At 41.3% G+C, this 15,436-nt stretch overlaps 1 protein-coding gene across 7 annotated transcripts in view; it reads right to left on the bottom strand.

The window, feature by feature from the left end:
• The window catches only part of tbl1xr1a (TBL1X/Y related 1a), a 29,565-nt gene that overhangs the window by 11,328 nt on the left and 2,801 nt on the right, over positions 1-15,436 (bottom strand). For 4 of the 7 annotated variants that reach the window (XM_031785950.1, XM_020499178.2, XM_020499177.1 and 1 more), the window contains 2 exons: positions 12,746-12,790; positions 8,826-8,891 (listed from right to left, as the gene is read on the bottom strand). The gene's annotated coding sequence lies outside the window, so the exon portion shown is untranslated. The remainder of the gene's footprint in view (positions 1-8,825; positions 8,892-12,745; positions 12,791-15,436) is intronic. The other 3 variants (XM_031785952.1, XM_031785951.1, XM_020499179.2) reach the window with 1 other exon arrangement.

Here is a 15,436-nt window from a genome sequence, read left to right as displayed (position 1 = left end):
AACTGCCTTGTTCAGGGGCAGAACGACAGATTTTCACCTTGTCAGCTTGGGGGATTCAATCTTGCAACCTTACAGTTAACTTGTCCAACGCAATAACGACCTGCCTCTCTCTAGTTGCTAGCATTAAACTTATCTTATAAAACAACAATCAATCATAATCACTAGTTAACTACACATGGTTGATGATATTAGTAGATATTATCTAGCGTGTCCTGTGTTGCATATAATCTGACTGAGCATACAAGTATCTGACTGAGCGGTGGTAGGCAGAAGCAGGCGCGTAAACATTCATTCCTGCGTTTTGCCAGCAGCTCTTCGTTGTGCGTCAAGCATTGCGCTGTTTATGACTTCAAGCCTATCAACTCCCGAGATGAGGCTGGTGTCACCGAAGTGAAATGGCTAGCTAGTTAGCGCGCGCTAACAAGAGGGACGGAAGCTATACTGTTACACTGGCAATACTAAAGTGCCTATAAGAACATCCAATAGTCAAAGGTTAATGAAATACAAATGGTATAGAGGGAAATAGTCCTATAATAACTACAACCTAAAACTTCTTACCTGGGAATATTGAAGACTCATGTTAAAAGGAACCACCAGCTTTCATATGTTCTCATGTTCTGAGCAAGGAACTGAAACGTTAGCTTTCTTACATAGCACATATTGCACTTTTCCTTACTTCTCCAACACTTTGTTTTTGCATTTAAACAAAACTGAACATGTTTCATTATTTACTTGAGGCTAAATTGATTTTATTGATGTATTATATTAAGTTAAAATAAGTGTTTATTCAGTATTGTTGTAATTGTCATTATTATTAAATTTTTTAATTATTATTATTAGTATTATTATTTTAGTTTTTATTTTAAATCGGCCGATTAATTGGTATCGGCTTTTTTTGGTCCTCCAATAAATCGGTATCGGCGTTGAAAAATCATAATCGGTCGACCTCTAGCATACAGTATAGTACACAATGCCTACAGTATAGTACACCATGCCTACAGTATAGTACACCATGCATACAGTATAGAAAACCATGCCTACAGTATAGAACACCATGCCTACAGTGAACAGACACCATGCCTACAGTGAACAGACACCATGCCTGCAGTATAGAACACCATGCCTACAGTATAGTACACCATGCCTACAGTGAAAAACGCCACGCCTACAGAAAAGAACGCCATGCCTACAGTGAACAGACACCATGCCTACAGTGAACAGACACCATGCCTACAGTGAACAGACACCATGCCTACAGTGAACAGACACCATGCCTACAGTGAACAGACACCATGCCTACAGTATAGAACACCATGCCTACAGTATAGAACACCATGCCTACAGCATAGAACACCATGCCTACAGCATAGAACACCATGCCTACAGCATAGAACACCATGCAGACAGTGAACTGACACCATGCAGACAGTATAGAACACCATGCCAACAGTGAAGAACACCATGCCTAAAGTACAGAACACCATGCCTAAAGTACAGAACACCATGCCTACAGTGAATAACACCATGCCTACAGTATAGAACACCATGCCTACAGTATAGAACACCATGCCTACAGTATAGAACACTATGCCTACAGTGAACTGACACCATGTCTACAGTATAGAACACCATGCCAAACAGATTACCGACCATTTTGTATCTCACCATACCTTCTCTGCTATCCATTCTGGTTTCAGAGCTGGTCATGGGTGCACCTCAGCCACACTCAAGGTCCTAAACGATATCTTAACCGCCATCTATAAGAAACATTACTGTGCAGCCGTATTCGTTGATCTGGCCAGGGCTTTCGACTCTGTCAATCATCACATCCTCATCGGCAGACTCGACAGCCTTGGTTTCTCAGATGATTGCCTCACCTGGTTCACCAAATACTTCTCTGATAGAGTTCAGTGTGTCAAATCGGAGGGTCTGCTGTCCGGACCTCTGGCAGTCTCTATGGGGGTGCCACAGGGTTCAATTCTTGGACCGACTCTCTTCTCTGTATACATCAATGATGTTGCTCTTGCTGCTGGTGAGTCTATGATCCACCTCTACGCAGACGACACCATTCTGTATACTTCTGGCCCTTCTTTGGACACTGTATTAACAACCCTCCAGGCAAGCTTCAATGCCATACAACTCTCCTTCCGTGGCCTCCAATTGCTCTTAAATACAAGTAAAACTAAATGCATGCTCTTCAACCGATCGATGCCTGCACCTGCCCGCCTGTCCAACATCACTACTCTGGACAGCTCTGACTTAGAATATGTGGACAACTACAAATACCTAGGTGTCTGGTTAGACTGTAAACTCTCCTTCCAGACCCACATCAAACATCTCCAAACCAAAGTTAAATCTAGAATTGGCTTCCTATTTCGCAACAAAGCATCCTTCACTCATGCTGCCAAACATACCCTTGTAAAGCTGACCATCCTAAAAAAAGCAGATACCAAGCTGTAGCCATGTCTACAGTAAAGAACACCATGTCTACAGTAAAGAACACCATGTCTACAGTAAAGAACACCATGTCTACAGTAAAGAACACCATGTCTACAGTAAAGAACACCATGCCTACCGTGAAGAACACCATGCTTACAGTAAAGAACACCATGCTTACAGTACAGAACACCATGTCTACAGTGAACTGACACCATGCCTACCGTGAAGAACACCATGCTTACAGTAAAGAACACCATGCTTACAGTAAAGAACACCATGTCTACAGTAAAGAACACCATGTCTACAGTAAAGAACACCATGCTTACAGTAAAGAACACCATGTCTACAGTAAAGAACACCATGTCTACATTAAAGAACACCATGTCTACAGTAAAGAACACCATGTCTACAGTAAAGAACCCCATGTCTACAGTAAAGAACACCATGCCTACAGTAAAGAACCCCATGCCTACAGTATAGAACCCCATGCCTACAGTATAGAACCCCATGCCTACAGTATAGAACCCCATGCCTACAGTATAGAACCCCATGCCTACAGTATAGAACCCCATGCCTACAGTATAGAACCCCATGCCTACAGTATAGAACCCCATGCCTACCGTATAGAACACCATGCCTACAGTATAGAACACCATGTCTACAGTAAAGAACACCATGTCTACAGTAAAGAACAGTAAAGAACACCATGTCTACAGTAAAGAACACCATGTCTACAGTATAGAACACCATGCCTACAGTATAGAACACCATGCCTACAGTATAGAACACCATGCCTACAGTATAGAACACCATGCCTACAGTATAGAACACCATGTCTACAGTAAAGAACACCATGTCTACAGTATAGAACACCATGCCTACAGTGAACTGACACCATGCCTACCGTGAAGAACACCATGCCTACAGTATAGAACATCATGCCTACAGTATAGAACACCATGCCTACAGTAAAGAACACCATGTCTACAGTAAAGAACACCATGTCTACAGTAAAGAACACCATGCCTACAGTACAGAACACCATGTCTACAGTAAAGAACACCATGCCTACAGTACAGAACACCATGCCTACAGTATAGAACACCATGTCTACAGTAAAGAACACCATGCCTACAGTAAAGAACACCATGCCTACAGTAAAGAACACCATGTCTACAGTAAAGAACACCATGCCTACAGTAAAGAACACCATGCCTACAGTAAAGAACACCATGTCTACAGTAAAGAACACCATGCCTACAGTAAAGAACACCATGCCTATAGTAAAGAACACCATGTCTACAGTAAAGAACACCATGTCTACAGTAAAGAACACCATGTCTACAGTAAAGAACACCATGCCTACAGTATAGAACACCATGTCTACAGTATAGAACACCATGTCTACAGTAAAGAACACCATGTCTACAGTAAAGAACACCATGTCTACAGTAAAGCACGGCAGTGGCAGCATCCTGTTGTGGGGGTGTTTCTCTTCAGCAGGGACTGGACCACTTGTCAGGATAGAAGAGAAAATGGACAGTGCAAAATACCAACAGATTATTGAGGAGAACCTGCAGCCCTCTGCCAGAAAATTGAAAATGGGAAGATGGATCATGTTTCAACATAACAATGACCCAAAGCACACTGCCAAAGCAACTGTAGAGTGGCTGAAGGACAAGAAGGTGAATGTCCTTGATTGGCCAAGTCAGAGCCCCAACCTAAATCCCATTGAGAATCTGTGGAATGACTTGAAGAGTGCAGTCCATGATCTGTCACCATGCAATTTGACTGAGCTTGAACAATTCTGCAAGGAAGATTGGGCAAATATAAGTTAGTAGAGCCGTATTCAAAGAAATTCATGGCTGTAATTCAAGCAAAAGCTGGTTCCACCAAGTAATAACTCAGGTTGGTGTTCACTTATCCAAATAGGGTATTTTACGGTTTTAATTGTAATACATTTTCACAGTAAAATCTTTGCCAATTCACTTAGATATTGTGTGTAAATAAAGCCGGGAAAAGTCTGATTTTATGTGTTTTCGTTTCAGGCTGTAAGGCAACAAAAGGTGAACATTTTAAAAGGGGGTGGTGACTTTCTATACCCACTGTAGAGCTGGGACGGTAAACCGAAAATGATTGACACCGACCATACAAATCAGTTATCGCAGGCAATTTTCTGATATCGTTCATTACGATAAGTAGCCTATACTAGAGAAATGTGAAGTTTGAAATGAAATACGTTTGCTAATGTGGGTGATTGTTAATGGGACAACTGATGGCTACAACCATCAAACTAGTTGTAGTAGTTTAAAGGATAATACCATTTTAAAAACGGTGGTGCACATTAATGTTGTAAATTTAGCGTCCTATTATCGTTATCGCATCAATTCAGGCAATTTATCGCAATATGTATTTTTGGCCATATCGCTCAGCTCTAATAGAACATAACATGCACATTGCCTATGGAGCCGAGCTGACTCACTTTGTAGCCACAACTATTGTTTCACACTGACAGAGCGGCTTTTCTCAGAATGCTTTAAATCGAGCTAAAAAGTAGGCTGCACACACACACACACAGATGAAAACACAAATGCACACACATTTGGCCTACATGCCACACGCTGGCAGTGTCACAGCAGATTAAAGATGGATGTGGCGGGTAAACATAGATACGTACCAAAAAATATATGGGGTATTGGAAATGATGCAGATAACTACATTTCTAGTAGCCACAATCTGCAATATTAAAGCTGATCTACCCCCCCCCCCCCCCCCCCCCACACACACACACAAAAAAGTCTCTCTATGTGTTGTCAATGGCTAGGCTATACAGTATATTGGCAGAGCACACATCTGCTCGCACAGTAGGGCCGGCATCATTTCCATTTCCCTTTCCCTCTAGACTTAAAAAGTCAGAACCAAAGTCAAAGGCTTCTTATCTTTCAGGGTGTAGAAAAGTGCAAATCTAATTATTTAGGCCTATTGAATATGTATCTTACATAATAAAAAAACACAACAAAAAAATCCATTGCACTTTTTCCCTAAGGAATGTGTCACTCAGCCAAACCTCCAATGTGCAGACATGCTATCAACAAACTTCACGGACTGCAGCCTGATCTAAAAGCTGATAAAAGCTGAACCAATTACATCCTGGCTGGACATTTTCAAAGAATCAAGGAAATGTATTAACACACAGCTTGAACCTGTATTGAAAATGACCTTGCAAATGCTATACTGACCAGAGATTAATACAGCCTATAGCAGGTTAGGGTCTGCAAAAAAAACTATTGAGGTAATGTCAACTTGTGGTTTTAACATAGGTTGCAGATCCCATCCCCCTACCATTTGGAAGGCTGTTCGCTGCTCTAAGGTGACAGATGGTAATGGCATGCTTGTCTGCTGCATTTGTGGTTAACTTGGGACATGGGTAAATGAGCAAAAGCAATATAAACTGCTACAATCCCACTCTTTTGGTAGCTAGTCAACCTCTGTCTGCACACATTTCTCACATGAACACGGTTTTTGTCAATATTTCCCACACACTCACTGATTCATCACTGATGCACCGATTTACCATATATGCCTAGTTTGTACAAATTCGCAGCTAAACAGACAAAACCAATCATGTTGCTGACATCAGTAAAAACATAGGCCTAAAACAAAACAGGCAGAACTGTTGCCATGCTGTGCTAATAATAGACTGTGATATAGGCTTTGCAAAAGGCAATGGGTTCCATGTAAAACCTAGTTGACATCTCAACTGAAAGAGTGGGAAATGGAAGCGCTATGGTACATCAAGGTAATTTGTCAGTGAGTCCTACTAGTGTGGTGTGAACACTGACATACTCAGAAGCAAACTTATTTTATCTCTGGCACACAGATAGCGTTGAGATCAAAGGAAATGCAGGCATAACATGCTCCTATGTAGAGGTGTGACATTTCTGGATTCCTTGAGGTCAAAAAGAACATCAGAGTTTGACATAGTTTGAGACACATTCAGTATAGTTTAGCCTACCTCAGACATTCTATGCATGCTCACACTGCAATAATATGCATTCTACACCAATAGCCTAGCCTACATAAGAAGGTGTGATTCTATCTGCATCCAGTCCACATTCTGTAGTTTCACTGGATGGAAACGGGAGCAACTGTGTTTACAAAGAAATACATCCTCTCTAAGAAATGAAGCATTTTAGGAAATGAAGGTGATTTGTTAAATGATTAGAGAAGCGGAGATAGTGTCGTGCCTCACCTTCCAATGCATCGACCCGTAAAACTGCAAGATTATCATATTGTCAGGGCACTGAACCTCACTGAATGAGCTTAAAAACTATGCAAGTGGATTCTGGACCTGTATAGACTTATTAACAGACTGGTCAGTATGATGCTGTGTTTCCATTTTACAGCTCCCATCTCTCCAGCAGACTATTCTCCTGGATCAGTGGTCATGCCAACATTCATCAGGCTGCAGGTCATTCTGCATACTACTGGACTCACCAGACAAAAAGTAGCTTGGTTTTCACAAAACGCAACCTCCAGAATTATGATCAAATAGCGACCCCCCATTTCAAACTTCTTAACCTCCAAATATGAATCCACATGTCAAACCAAATACAACATGTCCTGTCAGCTGCCAGTCAACTAATCAAACTGAAACTAACCTTGGGGGCTAAGTTTAGGCATTCATTCCAAGTGGTTAAGGTATAAAAATAAAAAATAAATTAAAGAAGACGAAAATTAAAAAATGTGTGCCTTGCACTGGGACTGAACCCATAATGTTCGGATCCGTAGCTCACGATTTAGGTCTTCCTCAACCCCATCCACAAAGCCCTAGCTCGTTGTGAGCCTACTAGGTGTTAACAGTCACTCACATCGTCCCTAGTGGATGGCTAATTGCCATGTAAGTACATCGACTTGCCATCACGTAACTTTGTGGTGAACGTGTGTAATCCACTGGAGGTCTAGCTCCTTTCACATTACAGTCTAATCAACTTCCCCACACTGACTCAATCCATACATTGAAATGGTGAATGTGCACCTTTGGAATGATGAAGTACAGGCCTTAACATAGCCAACATGTGCACAATGCTGCTGGAATTGGAAGTTAATTGCATAGCAGCCTTGACAACGCCACATTGAGTTCTTACATACTGTATTTTTAGCTGATGAAGACAAAATACCCCAAAAACGTAAGATTCTCAATGTAAAATGTTGCAAAGGACAAAAATGCAAATCACATTCATTCCAATGTGCCATGCAAATGTTATCATCATCTTATCGCTAATCAGTTTCTTAGCACTTGGCAAAGTGCCAGTCAAGTTCTTCCACACCGATCTCATTTCTGTATGGTTCGCTTTGTGCACAAAGTTGGAAACACAGAATCATCTAGAATGTCATTGTATGCTGTCGCGTTAAGATATCCCTTCACTGGAACTAAGGGGTCTAGCCCGAACCATGAAAAACAGCCCCAGACCATTATTCCTCCTCCACCAAACTTTACAGTTGGCACTATGCATTGGGGCTGGTAACGTGCTGACATTCTTCTGCTGACGTTGCTTCCAGAGGCAGTTTGGAACTCGGTAGTGAGTGTTGCAACAGCCGATTTCAACACGCCATGCACTTCAGCACGTGGCGGTTCTGTTAGCTTGTGTGGCCTACCACTTCGCAGCTGAGCTGTTGTTGCTCCTAGATATTTCCACTTCACAATAACAGCACTTACAGTTGACCGGGGCAGCTCTAGCATGGCAGAAATTTTACGAACTGACTTGTTGGTGACGGTGCCATGTTGAAATTCACTGAGGTCTTCAGTATGAGCCATTCTACTGCCAATGTTTGTCTATGGAGATTGCATGGCTGGGTGCTTGATTTTATACACCTGTCATCAATGGGAGTGGCTGAAATAGCAGAATCCACTCATTTGAAGAGGTGTCCACATACTTAGTGTGCTAGCATATAAATCCCAATGTCAAGAGCACATTTATGTCCATTTATCCATCGCTGATCCATTGCTCCCACATCGGCATACAAACATCAAGTGTAGACCTGTGTTTTTTTATTCAATATTAGAGGTCTGAGGTATGAAACCTTGATCGTGCCTGAGTGAGGTATGCAAGAGTGACCTTACATCCCTCTCTCTCCATCCTGCCTAGTATCCATTCACTACAGCGCTCATAGCCATAGCCCATAGAGCTTTTCCTTTCCCCAGTAACTAGGCTACACTACAATGACAATTGTCACATCTATGCTCACAGAGCTGAGGAACAAAGACAAAGCCATCCAATAAAAAGAGAAAATCCTACCCAGAAATTAAGGCTGATTACACAGCATTTAGCCCAAAATGCAGACCAACAAACATTATTATCTGTAGCTTCCTACAGGCTACTTACCACAGTAGTAAGTCTGTTTTCACAACAAATATGTTTTGAAAGGGCACAGTCTACCAGTTTCACAACCTGCAAGACAAACAGAGGGTCAAAAATAAGCAATTGACAAACATACTGCAGCACTACAAAATGTCAAAGCCTCTTTTGTATGTTAAATGGTTATGAGATTATGTTGGATATCTCGGCTATTTTGGAGCGGAAAACACGCTGTGTGGTCTGTCTGCCATACACTTGCCAAGCTATCTTCAATATCTTTAGAGCAGGGATCCCCAACTGGCAGAACTGATTTTATTTGGCCCCACAAATTCAGATTTTTATTTCTGGACATTAGACTAAAAACACCAGAAAATCCACTCCAAGTGATTTTAATTTTGGAAATCTGTTCCAAAGTATTCCCATGCATAATAGAGATATACACACTCAGTTGCCAGTGTCAGGTACCACCTTGTTCACGAAAAATGGTTTGATCCTACAGACAGTCACGTGGCCGTGGATTGCTATATAAAAAGGCAGACAGGCATCCAGTTACTGTTCGATTGAATGTTAGAATGGGAGGAGCGAGTGACCTAAGTGACTGAGCGTGGTATGATCGTCGGTGCTAGGCGCCAGGCACACCATTTCCAGTATCTCAGAAACAGCCAGCCTCCTGGGCTTTTCACACACGACAGTGTCTAGGGTTTACAGAGAATAGTGAGACAAACAAAAAACATCCAGTCTGCGGCAGTCCTGTGGGCAAAAACAGCATGGTCGAAGGAGAATGCCAAGAATCATGAAAGCTAACAGGCAGGCCACAAACAGGAAAATAATGGAGCAGCAAAACAGCGGTGTGCAGAACGGCATCTCGGAACGCACAACTCATTGGTTGGACTATTACAGCAGACGACCACACCGGGTTCCACTCCCATCAGCTAACAACAAGAAGAAGCGGCCCCTAATCCGACAAATCCCGGTTCATGTTGCGTCATGCTGATGGCAGAGTCAGGATTTGGCGTAAGCAGCATGAGTCCATGGCCCATCCTGCCTGGTGTGAACAATACAGGCTGGTGGCAGTGGTGTAATGGTATGGGGAATGTTTTCCTGGCACAAGTTAGGTCCATTGATTCCAATTGATCAATGTTTGAACACCACACCTTGTAGAATCCATGCCCCAAAGAACTCAGGCTGTTCTGGAGGAAAAGGGGGGGTTCCAACCAGGTATCTGTTCGGCCTTCTTGCAGACAAATTCACGTGCCAACAAATTATTTGTAATTACGTTCCGGGCCCCCTGACCATCCACTTAAGAAGAAAAAAAATTGGCCTGAATCTAGTTGATGATCCCTGCTTTATAGTATATTTAGGCCTGTTTAGCCCAGGCAGATCACTCAAAAGTGACTTTGAAATTGGATGTCAGGAAATGCCTTTAAAACAGGCCACCAGGGGCAACAGTGAGCGCTATTACCATCAAGTAATCCCATGATTCTGGATCAGAAGTTTCGATCCCAGCTGTGGACACTAGTTTTTTGTTTTAACCCTATCCCAAACCTTATCCCTTACCTTAACAATTCGGAATGAGTGTCTAAAGCTAATATCCAAAACCTTAACTTTCCGAATTTGACATTTGGAGCAACTTCGAAATTTGACTTTGGAGAAGCGTGGATAAACGTCTAACTCTGCAGTGAGACTGTGAGAGCTTGTTGGTTTAGCCAACAGCATGCTTGATGCATTCATTCAAGGCACAATTTTGTTTACTTACAATGTCAACAGAACATTTGTATTTATTGGAAAGCAGCATCAAGCTCATTATCGTGCACTTTTACCACACTGTGAAATTCATCATAACTTTATCTGTAACATAATAAACTACATGCTTTCCCGAGTCATAGTGGGAGGACCATACAACATATCACGTGACTCCAAGACCAATATTTGCGCATAACAGCGTTTCCACCGCCATTTCTCAGATAATACATTCTACAGAAACAAAAAGATCTCACCTTGTTTAACGTATTTTGTTTTGTCGACATATGGAAAGTTTACAGACAAATTTGCTGTTTCTATCAGGCCTGTCGTGATCTTTTTTATCCAACATACTTTACTCGCATAAAAAGGTTGGATGGAAACCTGGTTACAGTTGGCAATGTTTTTAATCAAAACTTTATGAAGATCATCCCAAAAACATTTTAGGGTCTCAAGGTAAAAAGCTAACGCTTCCTAATTTAGCTCAGATTAAATCCACAGCTCACTGAGTACACTCAAAAATACATATTGCTGTCTTGCAAAAAATAGACAATAGCAGCAGGAACAGGGCCTAAAATTATGGCGCGTAAGTATTTCACCAGCCACGTTGGCGGATGGTCAGGGCTCCACATTGCATGCATTTCACTCGCATTTGTGAATATAGGCCTAGCTGCAACATTCAAGTAAAAAAAAGGCTACTTATATCAAAGTACATCTGACTTCAGGTTGACATGTAAAATTCACATGTTATTCAATCATTGCACCCACACTGCGTAGCCAGGCGCTAAAATAGAACTTGGTTATATTTGTGACACTTGATGCGCTACAAGTCCCGCCTCACCCATCTCCTCATTGGTTTTAGGAGCATATACACACGTGGGTGATTGAAAGATGAACTGAGGTCCACAATTCAATTTGGTGGTGGTAATGCACCTTAAAGTTGGTTGCCAACCGCCATATAAAGTCCAAAGAAGAAAAAGAAGACTGAAGGAGGAGAGATTTCATTTCTAGTACTCGGTTTACCCTTCTATCTGTGGATTAATTGTCGGAGTAGAAGAACTTGTGCATTTCAGGTAAAATAAAATGAGCTAGCAACAGCAAGCTAGCTAGCTAGCTAAATTGCCATAAATGTTTAATGCTTTTCAACCTGTCCCCAAATTAATATAGTTGGTTCAGAGTTTGTTTTTATATTTCAACCTGCGTGTCCTGATCAAGTCTGGTGTGGATGGACAAAATCAACATACGCGTGAGGGGTCTGGTCAGCATGTAAAGCTTTCTGTTGACTGCTACATAAAGCCTTCTGCCGTTCAAAGGCAATGTTAAACAAAGCACTTCAACCACTGCACCAGACTGATATTGTACATTTGCAAAAATGTCTAAAAACCTGTTTTGCTTTGTCATTATAGGGTATTGTGTGTAGATTGATGAGGGGGAAAAATGTAATCCATTTTAGAGTAAGGCTGTAAAGTAAATGTTTTTTGCAAAAAAGTAAAGTGGTCTGAATACTTCCCGAATGCACTGTAGAAGCTTCAATTAGCTTCAAATTGTTTGTCATTTTGGAACTAAATGATTCATTAAATAGATTCAATGATTTACCTGTAAGGAATGTCATTTGCCCCAATATTATGGTCATAGATTGAATTAACCCTGATATATATCAAATTACATTCTAAAACAGTTTAGATGTAATTAGTCAAATTATTTAGTATGCTTTGAGTCTCAGTTCTTCTGTTATTAATATGGTGTTATTTTTTTAATGAAATGGCATATATAATAGAAGATATTCAAACTGTTATTTTAGTTCTATCAACTATCAACATATCGTTCAATGTTAATAAAAAAAAGCTCAGTGGTTATTCTATTCTGCTAATACGCTTTCTTTTTTTGCCCTGGTATCGTTTCGGTTTAAAGTATCGTCTTGGTATCGAGTATCGTTTCGGTATCGAGTATTGTGATACTAAACCTGGTATTGAAGTCCAAATTCTGGTATCGTGACAACACTAGATCATTCAGTGGGTGCAACAAGTCTACCTTTTGCTTGTAACCACGCAAGGTAAGGATAGTTTGTCACCAATAGTCTATAGCCTCCTTAATTCCTTACTCACAATACAACAGCTTTGATAGTACAAGCAGGCATTTATGAAAATCAACTTTAAAGATTTAGCTCAGATATCAGCTTGGTTATAGAGGGAGGTCAATGTGCTTACCATGTGCCTGAACGTCATTCAGATATGACAGTATCCTTCTTCAGTCTGAGGACAAAAGAAAGAGATTCTGATTAGAATACATTAATAAGCGTTAAACTAAATTGCCATTTCACTCAACCTTTAGTGTAAGGCTAACCCACAAACAGAAGTCAACCAATTCTAATCTTCAAGTCTGCTTCTCCATACTACTTCAGCAAGAAAGAGTATACGTTTCACTAAATTAGAGCCTTTAGATTTGTCTAACTAATAAGCCGAAGCAGGATCGTCCTTGATGCCAAAAATCAGTAAATAGCCTAGCCTAAGTAACACAGTTTTCAGATGAAAAGGTGCTAAGAGAAGAGATCCTCTTGCTATTTGAGGAGAGTCAATACAATATACCCCAGGGATTAGTATTTAATTAAAGCTTTAAGAGATGTTGTAAGTGATGGCCTACATGACCGATGAGTAAGGGAACTCCTCCTTTCCCTTTTCTTCCCCCGCTGTTATCGCAGCACAGATCACATTCCATAGCAGAGTTTCTAAGATGGGCAAAGGTAGGCTAGCATTTTACTGGACGTATACAGATCCTGGAAATGCTTAGCAAGCGAGTCAGACTACTTGTGCTGAGGCACAGGAAGAGCGAGATCCTACAGACCAGGCATGTCATTAAATAGCAGTTTAACGTGTTTGGTAGCTTGCTATATTTTCATTGCAGCATACATTCTGCTGTGTTTGTTTAGTTATTGTGTTTGACTTATAGCCTACTGCCCTGATTCTGGAATCTAGACTTTGGCTCATCATTCACAAGGTTTGTAGTTCATTGTACAGTATACAACCACCAGGCTATTTCATGCGACTCAGAAATTTAAATTAGATAATCCTAATAATGGACATGAAGGTTTCACTGTTTAACTTGTGCAACACATTTTTTGATACCCATGGGAAGACAATCTAAAGTCACCTTTCAATGGTCAATTACCTCCCTCTACTTCGCTGGTCTATGCTAAGTCATTGATAACTTTAGTTCAATTTAATAGATAGCATAGCACAGAATCGAGTCGTTGTGCTCAAGTTTAGGCCTAAATAGAACACCTCTCCTCTTGGTTGAAAATAAAGGATATGAGGATCATAGCCAATCAACTAGCACTTTTTTTTTAAACGTATTTAACTAGGCAAGTCAGTTAAGAACAAATTATTATTTACAATGACCTACCCCGGCCGAACCTTAACCCAGACGACACTGGGCCAATTGTGCGCCGCCCTATGGGACTCCCAATCATGGCTGGTTGTGACACAGCCCAGGATCGAACTGAGATGTCTGAGATGCAGCACCTTAGACCGCTGCGCCACTCATGTGAATATACTGTAGGTCTACTCCTCCTTTATTAGTCCTAAACTCAGGTCAGTGAAGAGACTACCATTTGATTGGTATGGCATACAGTCCTTGACTGGTTCATATGATTCACGTGATTTCTAATATTAGGTCAGACTTCTCAGGAAGTTGTGCACACCATCTAAAAGACCAGCCCATGTACACACAGCCTTTGTCACCAAGCAGGTCATTCTTAGCTTACTGCTGCTAGCTAAGAGTATGGGATCTATTCAATCTGTATCGCTGAAGCGTTACAAATTGGACGATAGAAATGTTAAAGTCATTTCCAATTGAGCCGCCATCTGCAGCGTTTACCATGAATGCCGTCTCCGCTAATGCAGAAACATTGCCTTTAAATTTATATCACGCTGTAATGCTGAATTTCTGTGATGTATATTGATTAGAGCCCTAAACCTGCCTTTATCCTAATGTTTTGCTCATTGGCCTAGATTTAATGTGCTCCAAAGAAAAGCTGCCTCCTCCTCCATTGATCGCTTGACCAATACAATCATTATTCCCAGCGTGTTTCACTATTCTGATTGAAATTGTGATATTGGCATGTGCAATATCCATATTGCAAGAGGCTGCGATTTTCTCCTTTCTTAGAAACTGCGTTAATACAACAATAACTACTATGGTACCTCTTACAATGAGATGCTCTAGACTCCCTGTTCATTCACTCTGTACATGCACAGAGGATGCTAACCAATCATAAGTGGGTTCTCACTCTGCATGGCCCGCACATGCTGGCCAATCATAAGCATCCCCGCTTGGAGTATACAGTTAGATGCTGGTGAGGAGAGAAAGGGCTTTACCAAATACAGTACATGTTTAGAAACAATGTGGCTTTACCTCTGTGTGTGTCAGAAACATGAGTCCTGCTAGTGCTAACGAGAAAGTCGATTTGGTGGTATGGCAGTATTTCAGCTACAGGCAAACCAATGTCAACCAAATGCAACTGTTGTTACAAAGTACTTCCGCATTGTGGCGACAACAAGAGGAAACACGACAAATATATTCAATCATTTGAAGAAGAACCATCCCCTAATTTATGACGATAGCATGGTAAAAATAAAGCGACTGACAGCAGCAAAGCCCCTCAGCCACTACCACCCACCTACGTTAAACAGGAAATGATTGCCTACGAAAAACATTCCATGGACACAGAAATCACAGAGGCCATCACCTATCACACAGTCAGCAAAGATCGCTTCAAGCATAGGGAAGGTATGCCTTGGGACTTAGAGGCACTACTCTAAAGTGGGAGGGTGCTCTGGGTTCAGGGGCATTCAGCATGTTAAACTTGACCTCTGGGGTCACAACACACACCATGTGATAAG

Source organism: Oncorhynchus kisutch, linkage group LG13 (genome assembly GCF_002021735.2).
Source record: "Oncorhynchus kisutch isolate 150728-3 linkage group LG13, Okis_V2, whole genome shotgun sequence".
Classification (NCBI taxonomy): domain Eukaryota; kingdom Metazoa; phylum Chordata; class Actinopteri; order Salmoniformes; family Salmonidae; genus Oncorhynchus; species Oncorhynchus kisutch.
The sequence above is the reverse complement of the archived record's forward strand: the minus strand, read 5'-3'. Positions and strand labels throughout refer to the sequence as shown.